At 38.8% G+C, this 19,150-nt stretch overlaps 1 protein-coding gene across 2 annotated transcripts in view; it reads right to left on the minus strand.

Moving 5' to 3' along the window:
* Window positions 1-19,150, minus strand: part of CCP110 (centriolar coiled-coil protein 110) — a 640,744-nt gene that overhangs the window by 412,469 nt on the left and 209,125 nt on the right. The gene's annotated exons all lie outside the window — the stretch shown is intronic.

Raw genomic sequence — 19,150 nt, forward strand, 5'->3', positions numbered from 1 at the left:
CATTTATCAGAGCTTAGCTTTCTGTTTAAAATGTTTCAAAGCGACATCGCTTTCCTGTTACTCACAAACGAACGTGCTTTAACAAAAGCACTACAAAATTGTGTCGGGACCAAAAATCTTTCCCTATTTCTTTTCTAATCGTTGGTGTTGTACACAGTAGATTAAATAGTGTGTCAAATACAAACTGAATGAAAAAATCTTCACGATTACTGTTAACATTTGTCAGGGCTCATTAAGTATTTACTTGTCACATGATTGCTATAATATCTAAATGCTTACTTTTAACAAATAAAATAATAATACAAAGTACTTAGAAAATACCAACATGCTAATAAAATATGTGCAGTACTCCGTATTTTGTTAGTCTAGATCAAATCTTACACAAAGCACTAGAACCAATCCAATTTCTGTACAATTTCTCGCCGAGAAATGTATTGGTTAGTTCTGTTTGATCTAATGCTTGTTCAGGACTACAGATATGTTGTAGCAGTACATAACCCTTATAATACAATCAATATACTAAATAAAATTGATATGCTTATATACTTAATTCTAGCTGTTTAATTAGATAAATATTATTATATTATATTATATTATATTAAATATCATAAATAATATAAAACAACCATCTATTCGAATAAAAAATACGTATATAAAAACTCATCTTGGTAGATTTTACTGTTATAAATTTTATGAACATTAATTAAAAAACAAATATCTTTTGTTAATTGTGTTTTTAACTAAAATATTTAAGGGAAATTCTAATATATAGCAAAATATATTCAATGCAATGAATAGTGAGAGCATACTATATTTATATTTTAATGACAAAGTCAAATAGAACAGTAATCCTATCTCATATAATGCCTCAAACTCATTGGCCCATTTTAGACTTCATAACCAACATACACTATTAAATTGGAATTAAGTAAAATTTACCTGAAGAATAGATAAAATGTGTATTCTCAAATAAATCAACATGTTGTGCTAGTTATAAATTATATTATATAATATTAAATATATTATTCCTGTTAGTTATCTAATAAATATGATATAAATAATCATTAAAATTCCAAAGAATTCATTATTGTTATAGTTTCGCCCTTCTTAATTTAAGGAGGCTAGTGATGCTAATGGCTTCGTTAAGTCCCGGGGGTTTAGAGGCATTTAGTTTTAACTGCCAGTTTAATTCTTTAAATTCTATAGAAGTTTCCCAGTCACCCCCTCTAGGGTTAAGAGGGACCTGTTCAATGACTAAGAATTTTAATGTCATCTTGGGGCAATTAGTCTGGTGTTTAACAAAGGCGTTAGTCTCTTTCTTTTTTCGAATATCATAAAGATGTTCGTAAATTCTTTTACGCAATGTTCTTTCAGATTTGCCCACATAAAAACTCTCACATTCTTGGCAAATTCCCAGATAAATAATACCTTTTGAGCCACAGTTACAATAACCTGTTGGCTTTAAAGTGAATTACCTGATAAGCGTGAGACAGGAGAATCAACATGTACCTGGACATATGGGTCTGATAATTAGCCCTAAAAAGCCAAGGTAGCCGAGGTGTGAACCTTCTTACGTAGCCTTTTCATGGTTCTGCTGTCTTTATCAGAGGCAGGAACTTGGGCAAAGGAAGCAATTGAGAGGGCTTGTCAGAGGTTACGGACAACACTGAGGGGTCAGCAGCAGGACACTTGTACAAAAAGTTATAGTCCTTGAGAGCAGACGGCTGAGAATCTGGAGCTTTAGAGGCAGCCAAAATAGGAAGAACAGCAGAAGGTTTAGGAGATTCCAATTGCAGCAACTCAAAAAAGAAAGTCTACTACACAAAGTTTAGGTACAAAAGCTTCACAGATGGAACAGGACGTATGGTGTGCGAGGCGCCAATGCAAAAGAGACACTGTTCTTGGCAGTCTTTTGGAAGAATATGTATCCCACACTGGCATTTACCCATCCTGGATGACATGAAACCCCACAAGCAACAAAAAGACAAGTAAAAATGAAACCCCAACATGGCACTTATCTGCAACGACTCGGTGAAACCAGCAATGGAACACAAGCATTCAGACTGACGATCAAGAGATGGCGTTTGGACTGGTGGCAAAGAAGTTCTGAGGATGGTATGTCCGGACGTCACCTTTATGCTCTGCGCTAAGCGAGAAGCATACGTGTAATATACAGCGTACCTTAATGAAACCTAAGGCTTGGTATATTGGCCAGACATCGGGCTGCCCTAGGCAGGGGATCCCTAATGTTATGAATATTGCAACAACGAAAAGGAAGGACATCATGGGATATACAAACATGCATTGGTCCCATCTACATTAGTACCTAGCTTGTGCAAAATATGTAAGTTAATTACAAGAGAAGATGCTACTGCCTGAAAATATGAATAAGGTGAGTAAAATCAAATGCTGTGGTTTGCTGTTACAATGACCCATGCTGACTGTCGCTCATTCATCTCTAACACATATTACAAGAAGGCTGTGGTTCTCGTTTAGATGCTTTAATACATAGAAACACATCAGGATGGATAGCAGCATCATTAAATATGAACGAACTAGTTAACAGACAGACCTTACATACATACACACTTACATCTCAACTGCTTACTACAAAATGGCAGTCTAGCTTGCACGTGCTCAGTATTTATACACTTGTGCAAGCCCTTGGATAGCTTCTTAAAGATATACACACGTATTGATCTACATCCTCCCTCTTAAAAAGATTGACTGCACTTTGAAAAACAATATTAGAGATATACATGCTTTAGTATATACATTGGAAACCAAACACAATGTTCATCTCCAAGCTGCTTCATATCTGCTGCATGGTTTAGATATGCGACCATATCTCATAACATAACAATCTGGACCAAACACAGCAACAGAGACAGTCTGTGGTGCACAACTCTCATCAGGAACTTCTGAATTTGTCACAGGAACAGGAATGTCCTCTGGAATTCTGGAATTGGAACACCGGACAACTCACTCTGAGATAACAAGTCTTTCTCAAGCTATGTGCTGTGGTATAGGCTAGGACACCAGTCTCAAATGCTTCTGATTCCGCCTAAAAGCTGCTCATTCTGATTCCACAATGTACAATCTCAGCTCTGGACCAATATTCTTCACACCAATCCGATCATAACCTCTGGATATTTGCATCCTTACCACTTCTCCTTCTTGTAATGGATTGAGCGGTTTGCCAGTCTGATCGTAGTAGGACTTCTGGAATAGGCGTTTCTTCAACAAATTGGCTTTCACTCTTCTGTTGTTCTTAACACATGGAACCAATAATTGACTACTGACTGGTAATGTGGTTCTGTTTTGTCTTGACAGAAGTCTCTGAGCAGGCGAACCAAGATGTTTATCACAAGGAACATTTCTGAGATTCAACAGATTCAAGAAACCATCATTATTATTCCATTCTGACTTCTCTAGTTACTGTTTTGCACTTTGAACTGCATGATATTCTGCCAAACTATTTGACTGCCGGTACTCTGGACTATTTGTGACATGAGTAAAGTTCTATTCTTCAGCAAATCTTTTGAACTGTTGGCTTGTAAACTGCATGCCATTGTTAGAAATAACTTTGTGTGGGCTACCATGTACAGCAAAATACCACTTCACATTAGTAATGACAGTACTGGATAGGAAGTAGGTCAATATCGAACTAATTGGAGTAACAGTCTATTAACACCAAATAATGTTGACCATTTCACTCGAAAATGTCTTTGGCTATTGTCAATCAAGGTAGTTCCGGAATCTGGTTAAGCTGAAGTGGTTCCTTCTGTTGATGTGACTTAGTACTATTACACACTGAACAAGATAAAAGTGCTCTCTCAATGTCTTGGGACATAGAGGGCCAAAACACTAGTCCTATCGTCCTACGTTTGGTAGATTCAGTTCCTGGGTGACCACGATGCAAGATAGTAATGTAGTCAGGTTGCAAGGTCTTTGGAACAATTACTTTTGGACCTTTAATAATGATACCTTTGTCAGCCAAAATCTCATAGGTTCATAGGTTGATACTAGGCTATCTGCCCTAGGTCATTTACAAGCCTAGCCAGAGTGTGTTTGGCTTTCGCCACCCTTCTTAGATTAGTTGACTGTGCCTCTGTATAGTAGGTCACAGAAGACAGCCCATTTAAGGTTAGTTTAACGTGCCTCTGTCTAGCAGTGACACAGAAGAGATCCCAGGGGTAAATTTATGATCTCCCATCCAAACGTCAAGATTTTTCTTGAAGAGGGTCATTGAGGTGCTCTGTCTGACATGGATTGGGATTTTGTTCCAGAGTGAGAGGAGCCTCTGGGATATGAATCTGTCCCTCCGGCATGTTCTATTTATTTCTGTGCTGAGGTTTAAGTCACTGGAGTGTGCAGTTCTGATGGATTTGGATTTCTTGAGGTGGAGCATGTCCATTAATTCTGGGTTGGACATGGCTTTATACGTCAGGCACAGATCGCCTCTGAGCAGGCGGTAAGCAACTGAGTAGAGCTGGAGTTTCTTTAGCCTAACTGCATAGGGCATCTGTTTGAGTCCCTTGATCCTCTTGGTGAGGTACTTTTGGGGTCTTTCTAGTTGTAGCAGGTGTCGGGTAAGGTACATCCCAAATGGGGCATTATATTCAATTATGGGCCTGATGAGTGATGAGTAGAGGGGCACAATGACCTCTCTTGATCTAGATGTGAACCCCTTCGTGATAAGGTGGGCTATATAGAATGTCTTTCTAACCACTTTGGCAATGTGATTGTCAAAGGAGAGATTGCAGTCTACTTGGGTCCCCAAATCCCTAATTACTTCTTCTGTACTTAATGGATTACCACCCATGTGGTAATTTGTGGGCACTTTGTTTTTCCCAAAGGGGATGACTATGCACTTTTTGGCATTTAGCTTTAGACCATGGCTCTGGCACCAGTTATTTGTCTCTGTGAGACCTTTTTGGAGGATGCTTGTGTCAGCCGGTGAGTCAATTATGGCCCCCAGTTTGCAGTCATCTGCAAACTTTGTTAGCCATAGTCCCATCTCAGAATGGAAAATAAGGCTGCACTTCTTGAGGTAAACCAGATTACTTTGATGGCCATCCGTGACTGATAAAGTGGACGAGGCTTTGTAAAACTGGATCTGTGGCTGTGCGATCTCTCAACTCATCAAGATGTGTGGAAGAAAAAATTCTCACTTCCATAACTTCAAAACCAAGGTTCTCATTCTCATGCTGTTCTGTGGTATTTCTGGACAATCTAGATAATGTATCAGCAAGATAAATAAGTTTGCCTTTCTTGTAGACAAGACTGAAATTCTACTTTTCCAATCTCAGCATCATACATTGCAGTCTGGCTGGGGCTGAATGCATTGGCTTTCTCAGGATAGTGACTAATGGCTGGTGGTCTGTTTTGATCTGGATAGGTCTACCATAAATATAATCATGGAATTTCCAACATACAAACACAATTGCCAAAAGCTCTTTCTCAGTCTGAGCATAGTGCATCTCAGTTTGGGTTATGAGTCTCAATGCATAGTCAACAGGATGATCCTCTTGTATAATGACTGCACCTAGACCAAATTTTGAATTTCAAATACTAACCAAGACCAGGATACATCTTTACGTGTCAGCTCTCTGAGTGGTGCTGAAAGTTGGCTCACATCTGGAATGAACTTGCCTAGGTAGTTGAACATGCCAAGAAAATGTTACAGGGCTTGAATATTGTCTGCAGCTGGCATCTCAAGAATGGCTGTTTTGAAGGGTCTGGTCATGGGCCTGTACTTGTAAATAAATGACCAATATAAGTAACTTCTTCTGCCTTGAATGCATTTCTGTGCATTGAGCTTACTATTCACTTGACGTGCCCTTTCCAGAACTTTTCTAAGGTTTCTGTCATATTCTGCTTCATCACAACCTCTTACCAGTATGTCATCTACTATAATAGCACAAGGATGCCCAGAAAAAAAATTGCTCCATTGCTCGTTGAAAGACTTCACTTGCAGAATTTATCTCAAAAATCTGTACCTGCCAAAAGGAGAACTGAAAGTAGTGAGCAATGATTTCTTGTCAAGCTGTATTTGCCAAAATGAACTCTTTGCATCTAAGGCAGACAAATTAGTGGCATTTGGCATCAAGGTTGCGACTTCTTCAACTGTGCGCATTGGATAATGAGGTCTTTTTAAAGCTTTGTTCAAATCTCGTGGGTCAATACATATTCTGATGTCATCTAAGCTTTTCTTATGAGCTTCCACCATGGAAGATACTCACTCAGGTGGAGTTTCAACTGGACAAATCAAATCCTGTCGCACCATTTTAGCTAACTCGGCCTTGACTCTGTCCTGCATGGCTATTGGAACTTTTTGTGCTGGCCTGATAACTGGACTGAACTGTGGGTCTAACCTCCTGGAGTACACAACTGGAAGTTTGCCAAATTTGTCTTCAAACAGATCAGCATAGGTAAAAAAATGTACTGAGCAAAATTAGAGTAGCAGTCCTTTAAGCTAACAAGATGGACTTCCTTAAATGAAAGCAGTCCCATTTTCAAACTGTCTGTGAGCCCTAATGACGACTGGACATGCCTCTTGACCACATAATATAATAAGTCATAGCTTCTTTCAGCAGAGAAACATGAAAGCACTACTGAGCCTTTGGTTTGAATTTCTTCACCTCCATAAGCAACAACCTTCACACACCTAGCCAAACAAGCCTTTCACTTTTACCCACTCTGGCAATTGTTTCTGCTGACATAACATTGCATTTGGAACCTGCATCAACTTTGAGCTCTATGGGTTTGCCATTTATCTGGACAGTACAAAATACTTCATTCTTTGCCCTTAAATCTACTGCACTGACCATTTCATGAAGCACTGACACACCATCAACATAAAGAGTATAATTGCCACTGTCTAACTGATCAAATCGTTTCTTAAAATGTTCCCTTTTAATAAAACAATGTGGGCCTTTTGATTTACAAAACCTTTTGAAATTATTCCATTTATTGTATCTGTGGCATTGCTGACCAAAAGCTAAACATTTCTCCCTTTTAGATTCATGGCTTCCACCACAATTATGACAGTTGGCAATGAAACAGGGTTGAGGCCCATGCTTTGAGTTTGCTGACTCACTCTTATGCTTCTTTGAGACTGTACGCACTCTTTAATTTGCTATAAAGCTCTGGGGGTTATCAGTGAGTGCTGCAGGGGTCACAGTTACTGCCATGTGTTTGGGCCTGTTTCTTTTAATAATGTGGCACATACTATCTACATGAGCTTTATCACTGTGCCCTCTAGAGCCGCTCCCATTTGTAAGCATATTTGTGTGCTTTTCTGTGAACTCATATATCTGACAAATCTCAATGCCCTTATTCAAAGTTCCAGTATAGAGAGCAATTGCATATACAAATGAGTGCTTCCTTTCAATGGCTTCTGACCCAGCTAAATTAAGTAGAATAAATGTCTTTGTATGGTCATCTTTATCAGAAAATGCAGCCTGTATGAAAATGTCACACTCTTGCTCAAACACTCCAGTTCTCATCAATATTACTGTCAAACACAAGTGCACTGGGTTTTCAAAATCTGTCTGCCATGCCCACAAAGTATAAACAAACACATTGAAAATATGGCCCTTGTAATTATGTACGAACAAACAGTTTTGTGAGCTTGTAATAACATTCAAATGCATAATAAACTCTTCAAAGCACTGTACTTAGCGAAATATGCTCTGTAATGACTGTACTTTGCGAAATATGCCCTATAATGGCTGTACTTTGTGAAACAGCTTTACTGTAACACTGCACAAACATGCAAACACTTTATACACTTCTGAAAACTCAGATATTTTGCTTAATATGAAAAATACGGATTCGCAAAGCATGTATAGAAAAATGCAGTAATTTCCCTTTATTTTACTTGTTTATGTAATTCGGACTTTATTTCAAACATTTTCTGTAGTAATTTGAATATTTTTTATCAATATCATACATATCTATGTATGCAAATATCATTTTGAACATTCTGTATGCCCCATTTCATATTATATGAAAAGAAATAGTGCAGAGCAAGTTTTAATACCTGAAATTCATTTCTGACCTGTTTTGTGAGGTTTGCACATTTTAGGGATGATCTGCTCATCTATATTCCTCCAGCTCTAAGCAAGTGCCTCTAGTCGTTTTAGCCAAGCCACCCTCAACTTCATGCCCCTTGGATATGCCAGTTTCTGATTTCTTGTCCTTTAGACATGTTACTTCTGACACCATGCCGCTCGTTCGTCTCTAACACATATGACAAAAAGGCTGAGGTTTTCGTTTAGGTGCTTTAATACATAGAAACACACCAGGATGGATAGCAGCATCACTAAACATGAACAAACTAGTTAACAGACAGACCTTTACATACATACATGCTTACATCTCAACTGCTTACTACAAAATGGCAGTCTAGCTTGCACGTGCTCACAGTATTTATACATTTGTACAAGTCCTTGGATAGCTTCTTAAAGGTATATACACATAATGATCTACACTGATGAAATTAAAGGCAGACATTACTAAATTTTGAATAAATACAGAGGAAATGTACTAAATGAGTAGCAGGATTAACAGTTTTAGACTATCACGATAACTGCTTACATAGCATCAATTAGAGATTAGTTAGCAGGCAGAACAGCTGTGGGCATTTAAAATATTCCATAACAAATATAAAAAAACAGTGATGAATGTAGCTGCAGCCAGTGTCCACTTTCTTATGCACCAATGAAGTAATGATAATTGTTTCAGCAAGAACAACTGACATGCAATGTCAGAGATTCGGCTGGCTCTCAAATAGGCTCTAGGAGGTTATGATTGTAGAGATCACCTCAACAAACCGGCCCATCACCAGAGGAGTCCCCCAGGGCTCTGTGCTGGGTCCACTCCTCTTTGGCATCTATTTCTCAGAAGTCAATGCCATTGCCAGGGGCCACACTGGCTTACCATGCTTGCAGATGACTGCAAGTTGGGAACAATCACAGAACCCCACCACCCCCCTAGATACAGACATTTTACAGGATGGTCTAACACAGACAGGTGGCTGGTGCCAAAGCCAGAGCTTAAAACTCAGTGCTAAGAAATGCATAATAGTATCTTTTGGGAAGCTGGCCACCGCAGGAAACTACCTTATCAATAAAACACCCCTAAATGTTGACACAATCGTCAGGGATTCAGGGACTCATGTAGACAGTAAAATGTTTTTTTGACAAACATGGAAAACTGATTTAGATGGTGCTCTGGAAGCTGTGCGACTATAAATGAAAATGGCTTTGGGTTTACCGAATCGTTATATGAAGCAATTTCAGATATCTGGGCATAATTTCGATGAGTTTCTAAAATAAAAGCATGACTCAATAACAATACTACAGTAAAGAGTGGCAGATATCTTGGAGAAGATTTGGTTGTCCATCAGTAACAGACACTGCAACAAATTAAGGTGGATGTCAAAAGATTATTCCGCTTTATGGTCTGTATAAATCCAACCCAAGTTAGTTATCACATAAAGATGGAATGCTGAATTTAATCTTGGGAAGAACATGAGAAGGCAAGGGAATGAAGGTTGGTAGCTAGAAGGACATGTATTCCTTATAAGGTGACCCTTTAAGCTATAGTTTCATTTTATCACACTAAAAATTTGAAGAAATCTGTATGGGTCATGTTACATATTTTGTAAATATACTCCCACTGAGTGTACATGGATTTAATTTTTTTTCTTTCTTTCTTGTTATGCCTGTTTAGACTAATACAGTTTTTTGGGGGTGGGTGGACAGAAACGTTGCAAGCTGGTACCTTCTGCTTTGTTCTTAACACTGTGCTGAACTATTACTGTAGTGTTTTACAATGTTTTCATCACTGCTGGGCTTTCTTTCATGCTATACTACAAGGCACTGTCTGAGAGCACCTATTATCATTACAATATTCAAATGATTGAAATTACAGTCCTTGTAATTTCAAGTACAAATAAGAGGGAATATATATATATATACCAAGTTTGAGATCACAGTGACTCAGAGCATTCCACCTACTCAGAGAGAGAATAGCCATCTTGGAGTTACTATATGTACTTAGAACTGGAGTGGGGGTACAGAGATCTCCATATCACCTGACTTTGAACATTCAAGATTAGCAATTTCGAGTCTCACATGTGAAAAGAAAATGGTCTATCTAAAAATGGTCCCCACTGCATCAGTCCCATTAACCTAGATGACAAATATTAAAGTTGTCTGTTGGTGTTTAATAAACTGCCCTTGCAACATTGCATGTGGTGAATAAATTGCTGAACATCATTTTTGCCTCATCAGGGAATGTTTTTGACATCTTCTCATTAAAAAAAAAAAAAAAAAAAAAAACTTTTACTTCCCCTGCGATGCCACTGACTGTAAACAGTGAACTTTGACCAGTGGCATCAGCATAGAGAAAGCACGATGTATATCCATAAATTTAATGAATGCACTACTGTACATGTGCAAAGACTCATACATTAAAATGTATGGACACATCTCATGTTACCACTAAGGTGAGGTCACCAAGAGATAACTACATTTTGTTAGGCCATGCTTTAATAAAAAGTTTATAAAGCTTTTTATTACAATACAGTCCAAAAACATAAGGAACGACAAGGGGAAATGCACTGCTTCACTTAACTCACTAGAGGATGTGATACCCTTATGGACAGCAGCAAATCACTTTAATAAACACATTCATCCCACTCAAAAGAATCAGCAAGATATTCCTAGGATATACTCATTACACATTTGGATTTTCTCCAGCCTGTCCAACCACTGCCCTAGCTGTCTAACGCAACTTACCAACAAACTGTATTTAGTTGATAGCTCAGCAACTCTCCTAAATAGTGTCTAAACTCTAAAACATATCACCTTGAGTGATACAACTGCAAAGTCAGTCATCTATCTTTGGCCCAACTGTACTCTGAGTAACTCATAAATGTGCTTAGTACCAAAGTTAAATCATGCTTTTCACCACAAATATTGTGAGGCTTACATATTATATGCAGATGTGCACACTTTTAAACATGCATGGGCACTTGTATGGCAGGTCTTATGGACAGGCAAAGTAGGTTGATGTCAGAGCCATAGCACACACACCACTCAAAACAACCACATCTGAGGAGGGAGCCGTACTGAAATTTGATGTTCACTTTTTTTCACACCCACACTCTAAGTAACTAGTAAAAAGAGGCTTTGAGGCTCTCTGACTGTTTGTCTAGAATATGGATGGGATGGCAAAAAGAAGAAGCCTAGAAACATTTAGAAGCTGCAGTGGAAATATCAAAGTCAATTTGAAGTCAGTGGCATCAAACAGCCTGCAAGGCAGTACTGTGGTTGGGCTACAGCTCACTCTATCTGGACAGCAGGTCATTTTTTTTCTTGGTAGGCAAAGAGATATAAAGGGTACTGCATGTGAATTTACAAGACTAATATGCCTCTTTGTGAAGCATGTATTAAGATGCTACACTTGATGGCTATTTTTCCATGTGAAACAGAATTGTAATCAATCGTTGAATTACTGGGACTATTAATTTTTTATTAAAATATCTGAGGTGTACACTGCCAACACAGTGTCTTTAATTGCAGAGGACATGGGGGAGGAACTCATGTGGATGAAAATGATTGACCCTGATTTCACTTACCCAAATATCTTTACTCTGTCTTTGAACATATCTCTCAACTGCCTCTGATTTTGAAGAATTCTTTTGATCTTGCTTCACATTTTTATCCCTATCTTCTGGTAAATTACTAAGCATTAGTCAGTTAATAATGCCAATGTTTTATACTTGACATTTTCACAAAACAGATGCTGATGTAAAACCTGTTGTTCTATTAAAGTGTATTGTCACACTCGGTAACTTATTTTTCGCACCACCCTATGGGGTGCAAAAAGTGAAAATTAGCATTTTTACTTGACTGGCAAATGTCTGCCCTCTATCAGTTACTGAAATGAGCACTCATTAAATTTGTTTTCCCAGTGCTGATGCCACTGAAAATAAAAGATGATCTTTAACTTCAGTGGCATCAACTTGGGGAAAATGTGAAATGTAAAAACAAATGTAAAACTTTTACCGAATAAACTGACTTTGTCTTTATCGAACTTACTGAGTTTGGACTTGTGTGTTCGTGGCTTGACCGGCTTGTTGCATTTACGAGTTCATTAAAATGTGAAATGTGTCATTCTGCACAGGTGTATTATTTTTGGCCTTGTCTAGAATTCTTCAGCAAAGAAGTTGAGAGGTATGTTTTGCAGAACTAATGTACATCGTGATTCACATGGGACTACTTTACTGCAGCTACTCAGTCTGCATAAGAAAGCAGAAATACAGAACTGTAACCAACATTTTTATCGCAATCAGATATCTGAATTACATACCATCAACAATGTGGATTTAACTGCTATGTGTGGGTAACTGTCTGTGGATGAAAGTAACTTCCCCTCTTGTTTCTTCCTCAGTTTAAATAGTCATTAATCTCTAGCTTTGCAAAACTAATGTGCATTTGTATTAAACAAGCTGGAATACTTCTCCGTAATGTTTAAATCAGAATCACGCATCTGAGGTGCACTCGATTGTATGCAGTCAATAAAGTGAATGTAATGAATTAGTGCAGAAGCCATCTGTGGATAAAAGTGACTTATCCCTGCTGATGATCTAGTGCGACAGAGAAATTATCGAGTAATGTATTGAATTTTCTGAAATCTATGTAAAATGGTCAGTGTCATGGCTTATGATTGTGTGTGTGTGTGTGTGTGTGTGTGTGTGTGTGTGTGTGTGTGTGTGTGTGTGGGGATGCAGTGTGATTAAGAGTAACAAGTTGGTCATAATTTCTTTCACTTTTCATCACAGTTATATATCAGCACTGCACACAATAAGTGCTATCCTTGGTGGTTTTTGCAGGAGGAGTTTGAAAGCAACTGATCACCAGCACATCTCACAGCTTATGGCTGTCTTGAGTTCTTAGCTGTGGCTCCTTCTGTGTGGAATCTGCATGTCCTCCATGCCTCTGTGTGGATTTATCCAGATGTAAGAGTCATCTCCTCCAACACACCAAATGCATGCCATAGGACAACTGGCATTCCTCAAGTTTGCCTCTCTGTAAATGTGCACTCTGCATATGTGTATGACACAGACTTTTAGGGAGAGTATGGAAGCAGGCAGTATTCCCAATTATAATCTATGCTTTCTGGCAAGTATTTATTTTCTCAGTTTACTGAGGAAGTATAGTTTTGTAAAATCTTACTGTAACAGTAGATGTCATTCTTTTAACTGTTAAAGTATTCATCACCTACGGGATATCCTGCTAAGGACAGCCGAACATCCAGCCAGTATACCAAAGCCTTAATTACCTAGGAGCATCATACATCAGATGTATTCTCCCCACACATGCATAGTGCATAAAGGTGTCATAAAAATGCTCCCAACCCAGAACTGAAGTGCCCCAGGATAACCAAGGCCCCCCAGTGGAAAGGAGAAATTGTACATCCAGGAAAAGGAAGGAAGAGAAGGAGAAGAACCTCTTGGTTAGAAGGAAAATACTAACCATGAAAAAGGAGAAAAAAAGAACAGGGTGTAGAATGGAGGGAGTGAATACTGCAATCTGTCCTTCCATATCACTGTTGCAGTATTCATCACCTCTGGGAGAGGCAAGGTGTAGCCTTCCACAAATCCATGCAGGATAGCTTTGCAAAACCTGTTCCAGCTCTGGAAATGACATCCAATTTGTAATGTTTAGTGAATGTGTGAACCAAAGACCATGTAGCTGCTTCACGGATAGAGTTGGTGTCCAAACCCTTGAAAAAAGCCCCCGAGGAAGCCACTGCTCTAGTAGAATGTGCTCCAGCAGAAGCAGACAACTGTTTGCCATGAAAAGAATAACAAAAAGGAAATGGCCTTGGAAATCTAGGAGGAGAAGGTCTGCTTAGAAACTACCAACCTCAATGCCCTGGTATGAAAAGAAACAGAAAACTGACCAGATTTACAAAAGGCTTTTGTTTTATCAAAATAATACCTGACCTGTCTTTGCACGTCCATGGTATGACAAGCGTTCTCACTAGCAAACTACAGAGAACAGAAAAAAGAAGGAAGCTAAATAGACTGATTAAGGGACAGTTAATTAACCACCTTGGTCATGAAAGAATTATTTGTATGAAGACGCATCTTGTCTCTATGGAAATAACAAAAAAGGAGGGACCACCATCAAGGCCTGGAGTTCAGATACTCTTCTGGAAGAGGCTAAAGCAACCAATAAAACAGTCTTCTGGGTGCAATGTTGCAAAGCAGAAGAGGCAGCAGCCTCAAAAGAAGACTGAATCAGTTTTTAAGGACAAAATTATGATCCCAAGAAGGTAGATTGGACTTTCTTGGGGGTCTGATATGAAGGACACCTTTTAGAAACTGCTTGACCTCAAATCTGCAGACCAACAGAGGCGTAAGTTGCAAACAGGCAGAAATGGCTGGCAAGTGAGTGCTCACTGAGGAATATGCTAAGCCAGCTTATAGCAGGTTACATGGGTAGGAAAGAACCAAGGGGAACCCCATTGAAAGGGATCCTGGTGATGTTTAAGACACCAGACAGAAAATATCTTCCATTTAGACATGTATAATTGCCTAGTATTGGGTTTCCTGGCCTCCTGCAGGATCCTAAGCACATCCTCAAAAAACTGGTTTCAGAAAGGAATCAAAACCTTATCATCCAAATTGTCAGTTGAATAGTGGACAAGTGAGGGTGGAGGAGAGATCTGTTTGTCCTGTGTGAAAAGGTTCATGTGGTGAGGTAACTTGTCCAAAAGGGAGTCACCAACAAGATTTGTGTAGTGTCCTTCTTGATGTTGTGAAGGACCTTGGAAAGAAGAGGAAGAAAAGCATAAAGGAACATTCCCTTCCAAGAAAAAGACATGATATTCACTTTCTAAGCCAAAGGACGTTGGACTCTGGAACAGAGCTTTGTATGTAAAAATATGTACTGATTGCACCAAGGCATAGTGATTGGTGTTTTCTCAAGAACGGAACTGTCTATGTGGTGAAAACTGGATCGGGTGATGCACTACAATAACGACAACCATCTTGGGGCTTTTTTTTGTTTCTCTATTTTCAATTAGTTTTGGTCTGCAAAAGTGCATACTGATCGGACAGAGGTTGAATGAAGAATATTCAAACTCCATGAATACAAGGGACTTATATTGAATGGGAATAAAATTCCCCTAATGATGTATTTGTTATTGATATATTCCTATGTGGAAAGTGTTATGTACTAAACCTTTTTATATATAACATGTCAATAGGGGCCTCTGCACTTGTATAGCGGTATTTTGTTAACTAGCAGGATTGAAAACTGACGCCCGCATACTTTTTGTGTTTTGGAGGTTATTCATCTCTATTTCTGTGTTATGTAACTAATTCCATCTTAGATAAAATAACATTAAGGGACCAGGTACATTTAAAGCAGTATTCTGCTATCTAGTGGGATTTAAAACTGGGCCGCTTTGTTTTCTGTGTGTTCACACTTATTGGTTGTTGATCTAACCTGAAGTTTCATTCCGATATCATTACACAAAATGGGTGAATATTTAAATAAGTAATTTGGGAATAATATTCGCCAAATGCTAAATCTGATTTTGGAAATATCACCATGAGAAATGTGTTAGGTGTTTAACTTTTCTTTAGATAATATGACACTAGTGGCCTCTGCATATATATAGCAGTATTCTGTCATTTAGCGTGTTTTAAAACTGTGCTGCTTTTGTGTTCTGTGTATATATGACTCACTTCTACTGTTTGTGGTTTTAACTTGCACTTACATTCTGACTTACATTATTAGACAGAATAAGTTGAATATATATATTTGAAAATTGTATAAAAAACTAGATTAAGCTAGATACCATTTATGTTGGGATATATATGTGGCATACATTAGGCTTCTGAACCCAATGCTTTGTTTTGAGTTTTTAACAGGGAATGGACAGTGCACATTACAACTTATGGGACCAAGAACACTATCCCCTACATTGTTTACAGGCAGGCTTTCTAGGGGAATGTGATGAACTCTCTCATATATGCAAGTTGTGATTCATGATATGACACTGATTACAACTTAACCTACAGTAGCAACTATGGCTTTTTGAATTACTATATAGGACATTGCAACTCTGTTTTGGCTTTTTATCAAAGCTATATGTATCCTGGATTTTATACAATAGGACATAAGTGTTGTTGTTGGGAACACGCATCTTTGGTAAATCAATAATACTTGGACGTTGCTTTTCCCTCATTTAATAATTGTCATTTGAGAACTGTGTGTTAGTTGGTTTGGGCTTCTCTGCATCATCCATTTTTCTATAGACAGAGGGTTATATTACTTGGATAGCTGCATACACACAAAGGGCCTCTCTAACTCTCTCTGACCTAAATATCTTTTCATTTCTAATCTGACTTCATCTACCATGCTCACTTTTCCTACTATAATCCTTATCCCTACATCTATCCTAATCCTCATTCTACTTCCTTTGTATTACACCTCTTCTTATACCAACTTCCACCTACACCCTATACCTCCTCCTCCACACCCCCACCTCACAAATCACTTCCACAATATCTCTGCCTCTTTATCTCCCTCTGACCCCATCCTTCTCTTAAAAGTAAAACTCTTCTGAATCCCTGCTAAATTCTACAAATCCAAACCCACCCCCTACCATCCTATCCTAACCAAACACAATCCTCACAAACTTATTCCCCTTCTCTCTTACCTCTGCTTAGCAGGCAACATTCATCCCAACCCAGGACCAAACATTTCTCTAACAAACAACCCTAGCTCCAACAACAAATCCACCAGTAAATACCTTAAATTCCTCACCATCAATGCCCAAAGCTTAGCAAAATAAGCTTACCCTCTTTCATGCCTGGCTCAATCATAATATACCTGACATTGTAGCCATCTCTGAAACCTGGCTAAAACCACACATAACCGACTCCCGGCTATCAATCTCTCCGATCTGACTGCCTAAGTAAAAGAGGTGGTGGTGTAGCTATAATCATTTGTCCATCACTCCCTACCCTGACCCTATCTCTTCCTTTAATAATGCTGAACTTGTAACTGGCCTTCTAAAATTAAACGACCATAAAAATATCTGCATCATCTCCCTCTATATTTCTCCTGGTAACAACACCAATACCTTGGAAGACATCCTCTCCTAGACCTCCTCTAACATTAAACTTGAAATCTATATTATGTGCGATGTAAATATTGACTGGCAAAAAATCATCGACCCTAATCCTACCATTTCAATCAATCTCTTCAATTTCACTCAACTCACTAACTCCGTTACTAGGCCCAACAAAATTAACCTCCCAGGCTCCATCCTAGACTGGATCCTGGTATCTCACCCTAACAAAATAACAAAATCTGGTGTCACTCCTTTCACATTAGACCAGCTCCCTGCCTTCACCCATAGAGCTACACCCTCTTTCTCACATTCCCCCCAACTCTTACATACTCGCAACCTCGCTAACTTTAACCCTTCTACCTTTTCTGACTCCCTTAAGTTCACTAACTGGAACCCACTAAAATCCCTACCTTTAGACTATGCCGTTGACTATTTCAACTCTACATTCTTAACTGTCCTAAACTTCCTAGCTCCAATAAGAACAAAAAGAGTTAAAGCTAAAACCGCCCCATGGCTTACCAAAGAAGCCAAAAAAATTATGCTACAAAGAGACAAAACCTGGAAAAGCTATCTCCAACATAAACAGTCTGTATTGTTACTTAAATACAAACAGCTGCGAAACCAAGCTAAAAAACAAGTCATTAAAGATAAAAAATCCTACTACATCAAACTCCAAATAAATCATGCAAAAAATCCCAAACAATTCTGGAGCTCTATTAACTCCCTCCTCAAGCCTGGTACAAAAAACAACCCATGTCCTGACACTAGTAAATCTGAACAAGAAATCACCAAACTATTCAACACCTTCTTCACCTCTTCTATTGCTGATCTAATCAAAATCTTCCCCAACAATAACCCTCCACCCCCCTCTACTCAAGTCTCCTCCTCTCCTATACCCCCAACTTTTGAACTTAAACCTGTATTCACCTACCTTATAAAAAAGCTTCTCTCCAAACTTAAACCTTGCACCAATGCCCCCGACAACATTCCTTCTTCCTCCTTAAAAATTGCCTCCGACGGTATTGCTCTCCCTATCAGCATCCTGATAAACAGATCACTACCTGAGTCCTATGTACCCATACTATGGCGTTCTGCATTTATTCTACCACTCCATAAGGGTGGTAAAAACTGTAATGTTTCCAATTTCTGCCCTATAGCCATCCTCTCACCAATCTCTAAACTTCTTGAAAAATGCATACACCTGCAGCTCATGCCATTCCTTACTGAACACCAGCTACTCTCTCCTACCCAACACGGCTTCTGCCCTGGACACAGTACCAACACAGCCCTTCTATCCTTCTTACATTCTGTCAATCCAGCTTGAGACTCTGGTAACATAGTTTCAGTTGTTCTACTAGACGTATCTAAAGCTTTCGATACCATCTCCCACACCCATCTATTAAATCATCTATCGAATCTCTAAATCTCCCAAAAATTTTTTCCTGGTTTTCCAACTATCCTTCTGAAGGGTCCCAAGCTGTCAAATGGGGCCAGGCCTCCTCGATTTTCCTCCCCACCCCTACAGGAGTACCCCAAGGTTCCATACTAGGCTCTTTGCTATTTAACATCTTTATTAACGATTTCTGCAAAGCCATACCCAATACCAAAATTGTCCAATATGCAGACTATTCCACTCTGATCTGCTGCACCTCTAACCTATCTGATCTTCAGTCTCTAACTCAAACTGCCTTCTCAACTACTGAAAACTGGATGCACCAAAACCACCTCTCACTAAACGCTAACAAAACTAAAATTCTTCTATTCACTCCCTCAAAATCCACTCCCATTGATAAAAACTCACTTCAGATTACTAGCCTTAACAATTCCATTATTGAAGTTGTTCCCTCTGCCAAACTCCTGGGGGTCACCATCGACAAACACTTAAAATTCAATACTCACATCCAACTTAACATCAAGAAAACCCATATAAAACTCGGCCTACTCTACAGAAACAACCACTTCCTCACTTCCTCCACCA

This window comes from Protopterus annectens, chromosome 12.part0, assembly GCF_019279795.1.
Source record: "Protopterus annectens isolate FY-2018-M chromosome 12.part0, PAN1.0, whole genome shotgun sequence".
Lineage (NCBI taxonomy): Eukaryota > Metazoa > Chordata > Ceratodontiformes > Protopteridae > Protopterus > Protopterus annectens.